General features: G+C 41.0%; 1 non-coding gene across 1 annotated transcript; it reads left to right on the top strand.

The window, feature by feature from the left end:
- The first annotated feature begins 10,661 nt into the window (after nucleotides 1-10,661).
- LOC122942788 lies at nucleotides 10,662-10,851 on the top strand. The gene has a single exon (XR_006390710.1). It is a non-coding gene; the product is annotated as a U2 spliceosomal RNA (small nuclear RNA).
- Nucleotides 10,852-16,250: the final 5,399 nt, after the last annotated feature.

Raw genomic sequence — 16,250 nt, 5'->3', positions numbered from 1 at the left:
TTTGGCAATTGGGTTTTTGCTTTTGCAAGAGTTTCAAAGGCCCTCCTCCTCGGCCCTGGGACATTGCCCTTCTTTGGGCTTAAGTCCCTTGCTCCTATAGGGGAGGGGGTTTACCTTGGGAACTGAGAAGGGATCCCCTAGTCTGAAGTTTCTTCGGAGACTGAGGGCACTTTTCTATTCTAGTTATGGAGTAGGAAGAGGAAAACCCGGCTCCTACCTATGCCAGACTGAAGAATTCGGTGCGCTTTGAATATACCAAGACAGCTGATCTGAAGACCCTGAATTACCTTGTGGACCAAGTGCTGGTGGACCTTTGCCATATCCAGAAAAGGGAAATTTTGTCTATCCAGGATTACGTCAAAAGAGGTATCTACAATGTTTCATTTATTTCTAGAGCAATATGCAAAGGCTTTATGAAGACTTGGAATGATATAAAATTGAATCCAAAAGCTGCAAATTTTAAGGTCTTTGAACATATGCCGGATGATTCTATGCTTGTCATTATTATGATGTACTCTCCATATGTACCTTATGAAGAAATTGTTACCTTTTTGTTACCTTTTTTTAAAGGCGTTTCTGGCCTTGGTCAACTTTTCAATTCTTGCGGGATTTGGACATGTAAGTGGAAATTCTCTGTAAAACCATACCGTGACTCAAATGAGACAAGTGGGTTTCGGCTTCAACCTGCCAGATTTAAAATAGGTCATGTGAATGGTGATTTTTTTTGCAACGGGATGGGTATTTTTTGCAGGAAATGTAAAAAATATGGACACTTTAAAGAAGATTGCAATGCTACTTGTAATAAATGTGGGAGTGAGGAATATGACATCAGTGAATGTTCAGCAGAAAGGAAATGCCGGTTATGTTATCGTGTTGGTCATCTCTATGCTAATTGTCCTCATAGATCCAAAAATCAGGAACCTAAAGGTCCACCAGCTGAGTCTAATATAGAAGAACCTGCTGCAAATATATGGGACATTAAAGCTAAAGAAAGGAAACAACTAAGTGCCAGCCAACCTTCAACTATAAAGAAGACCTCTACCCCGGTAATCCCAGATACCCAGAACCCAAGCCCGGAGGTGATGGAATCACAAAGAGAAAATAAAGAGCAAAACGGATCCTCAGAGGACATTAGAAGCAGTAAGATCATCTGATGTTGCGATTGCAGAGTCTATTGTGGAAACTCCGGCTCCAGAAGTTCCTCACACATAGGGACTAATGGGGCAGAAGATGGAAACCTCCGCCCCAAAGGTTCCTTGCTCAGAGGGACTAATGGGGCAGGAAATGGACACATCTGCGGGCGGAATCGAGTCAGAAACCGTGAATGAAATGAATGAAAGACTTCTACCTGATGCCGAAGGTATGCAGGGTATGGATCTAGGAGGGGTAGATTCAGAAATTCTGTCAATAATAAAAGATATGGCTGGTGCTCCTTGTTCTAGAGCTTTAAGTGAAATAATAGACGAATACAACGATGATGACCTTTAAAAAATAAACAATGGATATAACAATAAAAGGTGCCTCTCTGAATGTAAGGGGCTTAAAATCCAAAGTAAGAAGAGTTGCGATAATGGTCTATCTATCAATAATAACTGCTACAATATTTTTCTTACAGGAGTGTGGAATCCCACACCAACAAGAATACAAAAACTATGAACAAGATTGGGTATACGGGCCATCAGTATGGTCAGGCTCAAACAAGTCAAGATCGGCAGGAGTAGCAATTCTTTTTAAAGGAAATGTGGATATTGTTGAAACAGTAGAAATTTGGCCAGGCAGAATACTAATGGTAAAAGTAAATATTAATGGCTCTAAAGTGCGACTAATAAATTTTTATGAATCACCAAAAAAACAAGAAAGGTGTGACATGTTGGAACTTTTATCTGTATTTCTTAAGGATTCTATCCCTCTCATTTTAGCGGGTGACTTTAATTGTGTCCTTAAAGGAGAAAGAAGACAAAGTAATTCAACAAATAGGAATTATGATAAATCATCTCTTTTGCTAAAAAATCTAATTCTTGATTTTAAATTAACTGATGGTTTTAAGGTATGCAATAAAAATCTGCCTGAAAATGAAGGATATTCATGGGGAAATAAGAATGTAAGTTCCAGAGGTGATTTTGTTTTTTGTTCAAACCAGTTAGTAACAAAAGAATGCAATATTGATGTAAACTTTATTTCTGATCATAAAAATGTATCTTTTTAGCCATATTTATCAGTTTTAAATAGACGAGGTAAAGCTCCTGGAAGCTTAATGTGACCCTTCTAGATGATCCATCAGTAAAAGAAGATTTTATATCCTTCTATAAAAAAAGAGAAAATAAAAAAGAAAATTTGTGTATATCTATATGGTGGGAGAGTATGAAAGAAAAAATTAAGAGTTTTTTTTTAATAAATTAGGAATCAAGAAAGCTAAAGAAAAGAGGGATTTCTATGGTAAACTAACCACACAACTACAAACTTTATATAAATTTAAAAAAGCAGGGATTGAGGTAGAGGAAGATATAATTATAGTCAGGAAAGAGATAGCAGGATTAATTGAACAAAAAAGTAAGGAAATTATATTTAATGCTAGAATTAAACACATAGAAGAAAATGAAAAATGTACTAGATATTTTTTTTTTAAAAGATACAAATAGAAGAAATGTAAGGTGAAAAAGAAATTAGTGGTATTTTACAGAAGGTGCATGATTTTTATTCCAATCTTTTTAAATAAAAAACTGTCGATCAAAGTTTTATAAATGCTCTTAAAGGGATTACTAATATCTTGGATTTTAATTCTCAACAGAAACAAAACGGAGATATCACAGAAGCAGAAGTTTTAAATACTATCAAGAGTTTCAAAAAAGGTAAAGTGCCTGGCCCTGACGGGTTGCCCATTGAATTTTATTTATGCTTTTATGAAACTTTAAAAGATGATCTTTTTAATATTTTTAGAGAAGTCTTTATAAGTAAAACCCTCCCTCCATCTTGGAGAAAAGGAGAAGTATCATTGCTCTTTAAAAAAGGTGATAAAAAAGAAATAAAAAATTGGAGGCCCATCACTTTATTAAATAGTGACTACAAGATAATGGCTAAAATATGTGCGAATCGTTTAAAAAATGAAATAAAAAATTTAGTACACTCAAATCAAGTTTGCGGAGTCCCAGGAAGGAGCGTGTGGGATAATCTAAACTTAGTTGAAGACATTATCGATGAGACAAAAATGAGGAAAAGCCAGTTAGCTGTTCTGTCACTCGACTTTGAAAAGGCCTTCGACAGAGTCTCACATGAGTTTTTATTTAAAGTTTTAAAAAGCATGGGCATCCCAGAGAATTTTTTTAAATCTTTAAAAGCTTTTTACAAAGGATGTACTAGCCAGGTTTTAGTTAATGGTTTTAAAACAAAAAAGATAGTTTTGGACTTAGGAGTAAAACAGGGCTGTCCCTTGTCACCCTTGTTATTTATTTGTGCCCTAGAACCCCTCTTAATAGCAATTAGGAAGAACAAGCAGATTCATGGAGTTCCCTTGCCAGGAGGAGAAGGTTTAGAAGAAAAAGTAATAAGCTATATGGATAATATTGTGGTTTTTTGTAAAGATGAATTGTCAATAAGAAGCGCCTTAAAAGAAGTACAATATTTTTGTTTAGTTTCCGGTTTTAAAGTAAATTTTGAAAAATTTAATATTTTAAAAGTAGGAAAGTTAAACACTAAAGATTTTTTAATTAAAGAAGTTGAATCAATTAAGATTTTAGGAGTCCCTTTTTTTATTAAAATTTTTATTTTAATAAAATATAACATAACAAGGTACATATATAGGTATCTTGGACGTCAAGCATGACGAAAATTGGTACATTTGAAGAGATTTCAAAGTTACAAGAAGCATTATCACATAGCTTACAGGCATACAACTAAGAAGACAATAGTCGCATTTAAATCGTACAAGAACCCTGGTGATTGTATGATTTGCAATAGATTTGTATGCTAGGATAGACTCTAGATTATCTTCAACATTAATGAACAGAGGTGAGATAAAGCCTCTTATGTGGAGTGTCTATACTCTGACCACATTATCCAACGTTTACAAAAATTATTTCCCAGGAGGATATTTCCTCAAACCTAAACAGTTGGTCAACTTTCAATTTCCACTGTTCCAAGGGAGGGGTAGAGGTTGTTAACCATAGCTTAGGGACCAACAGTCTGGCAGCAATTAGAAGTTGTCTGAAGAGCAGTGGAGGATGAGGAGGGGTTGTTTGGGTGTTCAGGTTGAGTAGTGCTAAAGAAGGGGATAGCGGTATATTGGTGTGGCAGATTTGGTTGCAGAGGTCGAAGATGTCCTTCCACCACTTATTGATTATAGGACAGGACCACCATATGTGGAAAAATGTCCCCTTGTCTCCCAGGCATCTCCAGCATTCATCCGTCGCTGTGCTCGAATAAAGGGAAGTCACATCAGGAGTTTTGTACCACCTTGTTAAAAGTTTGTACCCATTCTCTTGTATACGAACACAGCGGGAGGACTTGTGTGGGGCCAGTAGTAGTTTTGGCAAGTCAGCTATTGAAAGATTTACGGCTAGATCCTTTTCCCATCTGCTGATGAAGGCGGGCTTGACAAGTAACGGAAGAGTATTAAGTCTTCGATATAACTGTGAAATTAGCTTTTTGGGGGGGTGGGGTGACTGATGAGAGATTCCGCCCATACCAGGGGTCGAAGCTGGTCTCTGCCCGTGATATGCTGCGAGATGAACGATTGTAAGTATATTACGGACGGCGAAAACTTGTGATGGAGATTTAGTCTTGTTTGAATCTCACTTATAGAGGGAGGGGGGCTATCATGTTGAAGAAGTGTAAAGATAGAGATGTTTGATTCCCTGATGACACGTGGAGTGCAATCTCTTATCACTGGGAGGGAGGTGCCTATAACATCTCCTACCGAAAGAAGCGGAGATGGAAAGGGTATCCCACAATGTGTGGATTGAAGGTATTTCCACGCCTGAAGGGTAGCTTGGATTAACGGAGAAGGGGATTATTTTGGGAGTTCCCAACAACAGTGAGCGGAAGGGTTGTTTCACCAATTCCTGTTCCTTTGCCACCCAGGATTTAAGATTAGAAGTTCTAAGCCATTCCACTGCTCTAGACAGCAGCACAGCTCTGCCGTAAAGCTCAGGGTCCGGAAAAGCTATGCCTCCTGTATGTTTGGGGTGAGATAGAAGGGAATAGGAGAGTCTTGGTTTCTTTTGGCTCCAAATGAACGAGCTGAAAAGTTTCCTAAGGGAGATATAGTACGATTTAGGGACCGGTACAGGCAAACCAGTTGGAGGTAAGTAAGGCGAGGGAGTATTACTGAAACCAAGAGGTTTTTACGGCCAAACCAGGAAATAGTAGGGATATTTAGTCTATCTATTTCAGCAGTTATGGATTGTAGTAGGGGTAGATAGTTGAGAGCGAAGAGTTCAGAAGGGTTGGAAGCTTATTTTAATTCCTAAGTAAGTGAGGTAAGGGAGATGACCAATCAAATGGAGAGTGCTTTTTAAGGCTCAGTTGACTATGTTGTGATATCTTTATACATTTTACTAGGGATTTTTGCTTATTTATCTTAAAATTAGATAAGAGGCTGTATGTATCCAGATATTTTGGATTATGGGAAGTGAGGTGCTCGGGTTAGAAGTCATGATCATAATGTCGTCAGCAAAGGCCGCAAGTTTATGATCATGACCTCCCAATGTCACACCATGGATGTCCTGATCTGCTCTCAGTCTGATAAGGAGAGGCTCCAAAGCTAATACAAACAGCAGGGGCGAACAGAGGGCATCCCTGGCGGGTGCCGATTTTTTATCCTAAAAGGATCCGTTAAGTCCCCGTTAATCAGTACTGAGGCTGACGCTTGGGCATACATTGCAAAGGTGACTTGTGCAAAGGGACCAGGCAGGCCAAACCCAGACAGTACATGCTTCAGGTATTCCCAGCTAATTCGGTTGAATGCTTTTTCCGCATCCGTGCTCAAAAGAAGTAGTGGTTTAGAGTGGTGGGCAGAATAAAAATATCGCATTTAGGACCCTAGTCGTATTGTCCCTACCCTCTCTACCTCTGACAAAGCCCACCTGGTCCCCATGCACAAGCGAGGGAAGAAGGGTGGCAAGGCGATTTGCTAACATTTACGCTAGCAGTTTAAGATCTATATTAAGGAGTGATATGGGTCTATAGCTTGCACAGTGTTTAGGGTTTTTCCCCTCTTTGGGGATCAGGGTTATGTGGGCCATCGTCATATCTCTAGAAAGCTGTTTCCCCTTTAGAGCTGAATTACAGACCGAGAGCAGATGGGGGAGGACTGTTTGTTGGTACGTTTTATAGTAGTAGACTGGGAACCCGTCTGGGCCTGGGCTTTTGCCCTGGGGAGATTGCTTTAGAGCCGAGGTTAATTCCTCTAATGTAAATTGGGATGCCAGATTGAGCTTTTGTTCGGGGGAGAGTTTGGGCAGAGAGGTTGACTCCAAAAAGGACTTGAGAAGGTCTGAGTGAGTTTCTGGGTTCAGAGTTGGAGGGAGGTTATAAAGTGACTCATAAAAAACACGGAATTGAGTGCCAATTAATTTTGAGGAATAAGGGACTCGCCTTGGGGGGACTCTATTTGGTGTATATAGTTTGCAGGATCGCCTGTCTCTTATTCTACGCATCATAAATTTAGACGCCTTGTCTACATGTGCGAAAAATTTATGCTTGTGAGTTTAAGAAATATTTAGCAGTGGATTGGTGCATAAGGGATTTCAATTCTGCTTTTAGAGACGAAAGCTCAGCAAATTGTGACTCTGGAGAGGGATTTTTTATGCATTTTCTCTAAAGAGAATATCTTACTAATTAAGGAGTCTATTTTTTTATTTCTTTCCTTTTTTAAGAAGGCTCCAAGGCTAATGAGGTGTCCCCTAATAAAAGGTTTGTGGGCATCCCACAGTGACTGTTCTGAAACCTCAGGGAGGTTATTAAGGGAGAAGTATTCCTTAAGGAGCCCAGAAATCTTTTCCCTAATATCCTGATTGTCTAGAAGGGACTCATTAAATCGCCATCTAAATTTACTGGGATTTACTGGGTATAGGGGCTGAGATTGATAGAAAAATAGGGGCGTGATCTGATGAGGATGGAACCTATTTTGGGCTCGTGACATAGCTGGAGATGTTCCTTGGACACATAGAGGTAGTCCAGTCTATGATAGGAATTGTGGGGGTAAGAGTAAAACGTGTAATCTTTCACGTCTGGGTTGAAAACACGCCATGCATCCATAAGGTGTAGATTCCGAAAACCCTCTTGTATGAAGCAAAGGGATCTAAGAGACAGGGCTGATCTGCAGGAGGAGGAGTCCAAGAGTGGGTTCAGAGTGGCGTTTAAATCTCCTCCAACTACTATCAGACCCTCAGCATAGGATTCCGTTAGCGGGAAAATTTTTGCATACCAAGTATGTTGCCCTGTATTGGGAGCATATATATTAATGATAGTGTAGGTTTGGGGACCAATAGAGCCTTTAACTAAAATATACCTCCCTTCTGGATCTTGGAGATGGGAAATATATTTGAAGGGAATTTTCCTCTGGAATCCAATACTCACTCCCCCAGATGCCGCAGAGTTACCCCCACAATGGTACCACAGTGGGTAATTAGAGAAAGAGAGGTTGGGGTAGTGGTCAAATTTGAAATGGGTTTCCTGGAGAAGAAGGACACTGGCCCCGGATTTGCGTAGCAATGTGAAGATCTGACTCCTCTTAGAAGGGGAGTTAAAGCCCTTAACATTGAAAGACGCAAATGTGAGATCAGCCATACTGTCTGTTATAAAAGTAATTACCTTGAGGAAGCCAGGTCCCCTGTCCAGGTAAGCATTGATGGGTGCAATTGTTTAGGCTGATCTGGGGGAGTGAGTCAGGAGCCAGAGGAATCTTCTGTGTCGTCATGCAGGAAAAGATGATGTGAATAAGTACCTTTAACCAAAAGTAAATAACAGAACAAAAAAACATTAAATTAACTTTCAAGCAACAAGGCCCATCTGTATGGGTCGTTTGAAAAAGCGGGGTAAGGATCGCAAGGGGGGAAATGGTGTATCAACCCGGTTGTGACCCTCACAGCACTTAGAAGCAGCCTCAATCATGAGGCATGATGACAGAGTGACAATGAGATTTATGTGGAGATATGATAGAGAAGGATAAGGAAGGAAAGAGAGAGGGGGGAGATATGGAAATAGGAAAGAGGAGCAAGAGGAGTACAGGATGAGTAGAGTCAGCTAACTGCTAATCCCATTAGCATCCAGAAGTGGAAAGAAGTGAGGAATGAATTAGGAAAGGGAACATAGGCATTTGAGATATTTCTGACATTCAGACTAAAGTTAGACAACCAGGGTCTATGGCGTCATCTGGGTGGTCTTGCGCTTATTCTTCTGGGATCTTGGGGTGCGCGGAGGCTCAAAGGGAGCGATCTTCGGGACCTCTGGTAAGTCCGTAAGATCCTGATAAAGTTTACAGTTTTCAATTGGTAGTGGAGATATCTGGAGGTGATCGTATACTCCAGCCAAATCGGTGTATGATGTAACAGTAAGACGGCGTCCCTCATAGAAAAATGACATTCCGAAAGGAAAGGTCCATCTATATGGCGTTTTCTTGGCCCTAAGCCAATCCGTTAGGGGCTTCAGGTTTCTTCTTTTCTTCAGCGTGGAGGGGGCCAGATCTTGATAAACAGCTATCGGAACTCCCTCATAGGTCAGGTCGGTGATGTTTCTTGCAGCTTCCAGGACCGCTGTTTTGGTTTGATAGTTGAGAAATCTGCAAATAATGTCCCTAGGTGGTTCCGAGGGTTTGGGCTTGGGGCGCAATGCCCTATGCGCCCTTTCTACTGTAATGTCGGCAAGCTGGTTCGGTCCCAAGATGGAGGTGCAGATCTCAGTCACCACCGCAGGGATGTCAGCTGCTTCAATCACTTCAGGAACTCCTCTGAAGCGCAGGTTGTTTCTGCGCCCCCTATTTTCCTGATCTTCCACTGCGTTGTGGAGATCATTCAGGTAAGAGCGGCATTTTTGTAAAGAGATGGCCGTGGCAGATTGATGTTCAAGGACTGCCGTTTGCCGGGATTCCAGGGCCCCGACTCTGTCCCCTATATGGTGGACATCTTGGCGGAGAGCTGTTAATTCAGTCAACACCGGCTCCATAGCTTTGCCGAGTGATTGTTTTAGGAAGCGACGGATGATCGGGAGTGCTGTCTTGCAGTGCGAGTCCTCTGTATCGCTTTCCACCTCAGACATGTCAGCGGAGCGTTCATGCGCTCTATGTGAGGAAGCCGGCGCCATCTTAAGTTCTCTGGCCGCTACTGTGGCGGCTGCCTTTTTTATGAATTTGTCCATGTCTCCGCTGCTGTTCGGAGGTTTAGGGGTGCTAGGATTATCTCCAGCCCTTGGGTGACCGATCTTGACCATTGTCACATCTGCTTGCTTGTGCTGGCTTGTGCTGTGCAGGATTTAGATCGGAGAGCTCCTGACTATGCGGCCATCACAGTCCGGCACTAGCTCCGCCCCCTTAGGAGTCCTTTTTAATAATGATAATAATGGAGAAAGCAGTTGGAATGTTGTAACTCAAAAGGTGAATCAAAAGATTTGTATGTGGAATTTAAGAGCATTATCGATGGAAGGGAAAATTTTAGTAATCAAGATGATCATTTTACCTCTGCTTTTATATCTAAGTATGGTCTTTCCACCCCCTCCTGTCTTACTAAACAAAATAATGAGAGTGTGTTTCTACTTTTTTTTGGAGTTCGGAAATGGAGAAACTAAGAAGAGACATTGTGGTAGGACAAAAAGAGAAAGGGGGGAAAAATTTTCCTGATTTTAAATGCTTTTTATATCTGAAATTGTTTTCCTTCTGTGTAAATAGTCTATTTAAAAATCATTTCTGGTCATACTTTATGCGCTATAATGCCGGGTTTTTTATGAGAAAACATAATTGGTTTGACCTGGTTTTTACTTCTCCATACAATTTTAATTTACCAAAGAATTATGCAATTTTTAATAAAATTGTAGAGATGTTTAATTTTAAGTCATAAAGAAAAAAAGACTATTTTAAACAGAAAACTCTTAGAGAAAGAGGAAAAAGGGAAAATTTTGATTTGCCAAATAGAGAGATTTGATGAAGTGAAAAGTAAAAAAATATGGAAAATGACTAATATCTCTTATCTCTTTAATTCGCAGAGAGATCTTTCCTGGAGCTGCCTCCATAATTGTTTACCTGTAAGGGCATTCCAACATCATAGAGGACTTGTGAGAACAATGCACCGAAGATGAGACGGTTCGGCATCTTTTATGGTCCTGCACCTTTGCCAAGCAAGTCTGGAAGAAAGTCTATGCACTTTTAGAAAAACTTTGCGGTTTTAATAAGTTGGACTACGGAATTATTCTATTTGGATGTCTGGAATGCCCTAGGGAGGAACTTTTACCTATAGCTTGGAAAATTATAAATTGTGTCAAGAAGGCGCTCTGGAAGACAAGAAACATTTTAGTTTTTAAAAAGGACCCCTTATCGGTAGATGATGTAATTGAATTTGTTTTAAGTGAAATGTATTTGTACTACTTGACAAGAAAAGTAACCCATCTCTGGCGCAAAAATTTTATTTTAAAGATTGGAATATTGTTAAAAATGTGTGATGTAAAATTTGCACTTTAAAGTTTTAGTACCCATGGAGGTACAATAAAGTTAAATTTTTTTTATCAGTTTAATATCTGATACGTCCCCTATCTGGGGACCATATATTAAATGGATTTTTTCGAACAGGGAGATGGAAAAAGAGCTTGCTCTGTCCACTCCACGCATTGACCTGGTATTGCAGTACCTCCAGGACCGGTGCACCCTTTTTTATCCAGTATAAAAAAAAAACAGAATGAAATTGAGAGATGGATTTCAAGCATCCCTTCAGCAAGCAAGTGGAAAGTTGCTGTGTCCTGTCTCAGGAGTCTGCACTTCAGCTTCTCCTTCCTCTGTAAGGGCTGTGCTGTGCTGCTTTCTGCATACCTGCATCTAGCTTGTCAATCTCCTAATTGCATCAGCTGTGTGTGGGTTTGTTCCAGCACCAAGCAACCAAACAGTCACCTCTCCTCAAACCCCAAATCCAATTAAGATTGATGGCTTAATTGTTGGGTTAATTGGCTTATCACCTGAATGCAGTTTTTGGACCTCCACTCCGTGCACCTCTCTTTTGATTTGGGCCTGTTGTGCACACCTGGGCAGTCTGCTGAGTTGTTCCTTAGAATTGACCCGTTTGTAGCAAGTTGGCTTGATGTAACCTATTTAGCATTCCTAGTGCTGTAGTAAATAAGTAAAGTTTATTTGCCTGTGTCTCCCTCTTGTGGATTTTTTGAACTGGATGGATGACTTGGAGGCTAAAAAGTAGTCCAGCACTTCCTATGTATCAGCAACAGCTGGACCTGGCTTGTCTGGCCAATGGACGGAACACTGCACGTGTCACAAGAGGCTTGTCAGGTCAGAGGTCAAGTAAGGTCAGGTCAGTGGATGACATAACAAGGGCCCTGACGGAACACTCAACAATGGGGCCGTGACATCACAATCAACAATGCACACCCTTTTTTTTTTTTTTCACTCTACTCTGCATTCACTTCTTATCAGTTTTTCTGCTTGGCGTGCTTTGGCACCAGGAATTGCATTCTAAGAAAAGGCGTGACCAAAAGTGGTGGGCGGAGCTACGCAGATACAAAAAACACGAAGTGGAGCATGCTGGCGATTCCAGATTGTAGGACGCACGTTTTCCCTGGTTTGTGAGAGAAAGAAGCCTCCCGGACTGTGGCTGGGGCCTATAGGTTGTTGCCTTGAGAAGTGCTCTGCGTTGGCGAACAGCGGCCCCGTTGTCGAGGCCGAGCGGGTATCGCTTCTCGGCCTTATGGCTAAGATCAAGTGTAGTATCTTGTGTGCTGCACTTGGTCAGACGTCAGAAGGTAGGACCCGAGTACCCTCTCTCTCGGCTTGGGGGGATCGTTCAGGTTTATAGCCTGGACTTTACCCCCCTGCTGCTATTGGGAGAGAGGCTTAGTCCCGGGGACGTCGAGTTGTGATCCCCCGAACCTCTGTAAGTCCCAGGACTTGCAGAGGAGCATTTGTATTCTTTGTCCTTAGAGACAAGCGCCAAGTACCATCTATGGCAGACGACCCGGGAGGAGGTGGAGGAGGAGACGGGGTCGATGGAGGAGGTGACGGATTTATTATAAAGGAGAGGAAAAAGAAGAACGGAAAGAAAGGAGAAGCTGCAAGGAAAAATTCTAAAGATGATAGAGCCCAGAGAAAAGAGGAAGCCAGAAAAGACGAATCCCGTGGTGGTACAGAGGAATTAAGAGAAAACGTGACAAGACAAGAAGATGACGATGATGAGCACCAGATCCCGGATTACGCTAAAATTAAGGATACCGTAAGACTATATGTTACAGAGAGTAAAAAGGATGTTTACAATCTTGATTATCTAGTAGAGACAATCCAAAACGGCGAGTATATGACGTAACTTTTACTCAAAACTGTATTTTTAAAAGTTTTTTAGCTAAGATTCCACAATGTTTAAATGATAATAGAGTACGAGGCCTTAAGATATACCAACATGAAATTGATGAATCTCTCACTGTGGTTATAAAAATGTATTCTCCTTTCGCTGATCTTAACATTATTGCTACATTTTTATCCACCTATTTAAAAAAAATCATTGCAGTGAGAAAGATTTTTAATTCTGCCGGGATCTGCACGTCAAAATGGTGTTTTAAAGTCATCTGTAACCGTGATCCCAAACATCCTGGAGGCTTCATTCTCCCCCAGCACGTTTTAAGCTAGGAGACATGGTAGGAGACATGTTTTTTTCTAATATGCAACAATTCTGCAGGTATTGCAAACAGTATGGACATTACGCTGAGAGATGCATGAGCACATGTAAGAACTGCGGCAGCACCCAGCATGATACCAGGGAGTGTGCCGCAGGTAAAAAATGCTATGCTTGCACAAAAACTGGTCATCTCTCTCGTGATTGTCCTTTTAAAAATAGGTCCGAGGCACAGCCAGGGCAGCGGAGGCAGCCGGAGGAACGGGCGGAGCAAGCAGAACCAAGAAAGAAGGATCGAGCCGAGCCACAGCCCCAAGGAGAGGAGCCTGAGCGAACCCACCCAATCAGGTGAACCGAGGGAAAAGCGGAATAAGAGAAAGTCCAGTGATCAGCCGACGAGTAAGCCCCCTCCTGAGATGGAGGCTGGGGGCGGATCGAATGAAGCTGATCCGCCTGGCCCGCACTCGGTCCCTGGGCACACCCCAGAGGATCCAGGTGGAGCTGTGGCGTCCAAAAAGTGGAGGGACTATGCATCGGCGGTGAAAAGCCAAAGGGGGATGCCATCTGGGGGACCAGTGGCGGATCCCGGAGGTAGCCAGCCAGGTCCCTCCACCCACCTAAGTGGTGACATTGAGGGCACAGTACACACTGTGCCCGAGACCATATTTGACGAGACCTCTGCCCAGGAAAGGGAGAGGGAGGACGCCGTGGCTCCGAGACTTAAGGAAGCGTTGTTGATCCCAGAGTGGCAGCTGATTTTGGAAGGTGTGCCGATGGGAGAGGGGGGTCTGCGGAGCGATGGTAGCTCCTCTTCTATAGAATCTTTGGATACCGTAACATCTGGGGCGCTAGGTGGCGAGGAGAGCGGATGCGATTACTCCAGCCCTGCTGATGCTGTCTGAAGCTGTGCCGAGGTAAGATAATAAACTCCCTTTTTAATCTTTTATTATGGCTATTTTAAAAGGAATTTCCCTGAACACCAGAAGCGTGCATTCCCAAGCTAGACGAATTGCACTTTTAAATTATTTATCAATTTTATCAGCTTCGGTGTTCTTTTTACAGGAGTGCTGCATCCCCCAAAGTCAAAACTATAAAAAATACAAAAATGACTGGAAACTCGGACCATCTGTCTGGTCCGGATCAAACAAAAACAAGTCGGGGGGTGTAGCCATTTTATTTAAGGGAAATGTTTTAATAGACCATATTAATGAGATTTTACCGGGGAGGATTTTATTAGTTAAAGCTTTTATTGATGGTTTTAGATGGCAGTTTTTAAATTTTTATGGTTTTACTGATAAAAAGGTAAGAGCAGAAATGCTAGAAATGTTACCCCTTTTTATTAATGATTCCGAACCATTGATTTTAGCAGGAGATTTTAATTTTATTTTAAGAGGTGAACGCCGGCTCTCTAACGCAGTGTGCAGGAACTATGACAGATCCTCCTCTCTGCTCAAAAATATTTTCATAGATTTCAAGCTCACTGACGTTTTAAAAAAATGTAATAGTCATTTATCTGAAGAGGCCAGCGTTACCTGGGGTAATGCAACCTGCAAATCTAGAATCGATTTTATCTTCTGCTCTTATCAAGTACTGCCTCTTAATTGTAAGCTTTTAACTAATATTTTTTCAGATCATAAGCTTTTATCTTTTAAGGTGCAGCTTGGTGGCAACCACAAAAAGAAAAAAACATGGAAGTTAAATGTCTCCCTTTTAAAAGACCCTAAAATTTTATCCGATTTTATTGTCTTTTACAAGCACTGCAGGCGGGTAAGGAACCCCAGAAGACCCATAACTGAATGGTGGAAGCTTGTTTTTTATTAACAAGGGGAAACTTAAGGCCCAAGAGAAAAATAAATGTTATGATGACCTAAATACCCGCTTGCAGACATAATTCAAGCTCCGCGATCTGGGCATTGACATGAAAAAAGAAATCTCTGATACTAAAAAAGAGATTTCTCACTGCCTGGAGCAGAAGAGTAAAGAGATTATGTTTCGTTCTAAAATAAAACATATCGAAAAGAACGAGACCTGCTCCAGGTACTTTTTTTTAAAAAATACAAGAAAAACGTGCCCAGATTGAGGAGCTTGGGGGGGAGAAAAATATAAACGGTATTTTAAAGAAAGTCCATGAGTTTTATACTGGATTATTTAATGAAAAGAAAATAGACAAACATTTTATGAAAGACTCGCTGAAGGGGATTGAGAATGTTTTAGATTTTGACTCTCAAAGATTTTTATTACAGGAAATCACCGAACAAGAAGTTTTAGAAACAGTTAAAAGTTTTAAGAAGGAGAAGGTGCCTGGCCCTGACGGTAAACCTATTGAGTTTTATATTACCTTTTATGGCGTTTTAAAAGAAGATTTGTTTTCTCTTTTAAAATAAGTTTTTAGGTCCAAGGCTCTCCCGGGATCCTGGAAAAAAGGTGAGGTCTCCCTTTTATACAAAAAAGGTGATAAGACTGATATTAAAAACTGGAGACCTATCACATTGCTTTGCTGCGATTACAAAATTATGGCAAAGCTATGTGCAAATAGATTAAAGAAAATCATACATAAAATCATTCATCAAAACCAGGTCTGCGGGGTGCCCGGGAGAAGCATCTGGGACAATATTAACCTTTTAAAAGACATTATTAATTATACTAACGAAAGGAACGGGAAGGTCGCCATTTTATCTTTAGACTTTGAGAAGGCTTTTGATCACGTATCGTATTTTTATCTTTTTAAAGTTTTAAAGAAAATGGGTATACCAGAATGGTTTGTACAATCTTTGAGAGCATTTTATAACCAATGTACAAGTAAGATTTTAGTCAATGGTTTTAAGACTCAGGATGTTATTTTAAAATCTGGTGTAAAGCAGGGGTGTCCCTTGTCCCCACTACTTTTTATTTGCGCCCTGGAGCCTCTTTTAATTATGATAAGAAAAGACAAATGCGAAGTCCTCCTGCCAGGCGGAGGGGGACTAGAGGCTAAAGTAGTGGGGTACATGGATGATGTCGCCGTAATTTGCAGGGACACCCTTGCAATCCAAAACGCAACTAAACAAGTGGAGTACTTTTGTTGCGCCTCCGGTTTTAAAATAAATTTTAACAAAAGCAATATTTTAAATGTCGGAGAGATGGTTTTAAATGACATTAACATTCCTCAGTCTGAGTCTATAAAGATTTTAGGAGTCACCTTCAGCGAGTCCAACGATGGCCTCAGGAATTGGGATACGGTTACAGAGAAGGTAAATAAGAAATGATGTATGTGGAATCTAAGGAAGCTGACGATGGAGGGGAAGGTTTTAATTATCAAAATGATAGTTTTACCCATTTTATTATATCTTAGTATGGTGTTCCCTCCATCGGACCGTATTTTAAACAAAATTAACAAAGCCTGTTTTAATTTCTTCTGGGGTTCCAAGATGGACAAGCTGCGAAGAGATACGGTAACGCTTC

Source organism: Bufo gargarizans, chromosome 6 (assembly GCF_014858855.1).
Source record: "Bufo gargarizans isolate SCDJY-AF-19 chromosome 6, ASM1485885v1, whole genome shotgun sequence".
NCBI lineage: Eukaryota > Metazoa > Chordata > Amphibia > Anura > Bufonidae > Bufo > Bufo gargarizans.
The sequence above is the reverse complement of the archived record's forward strand: the minus strand, read 5'-3'. Positions and strand labels throughout refer to the sequence as shown.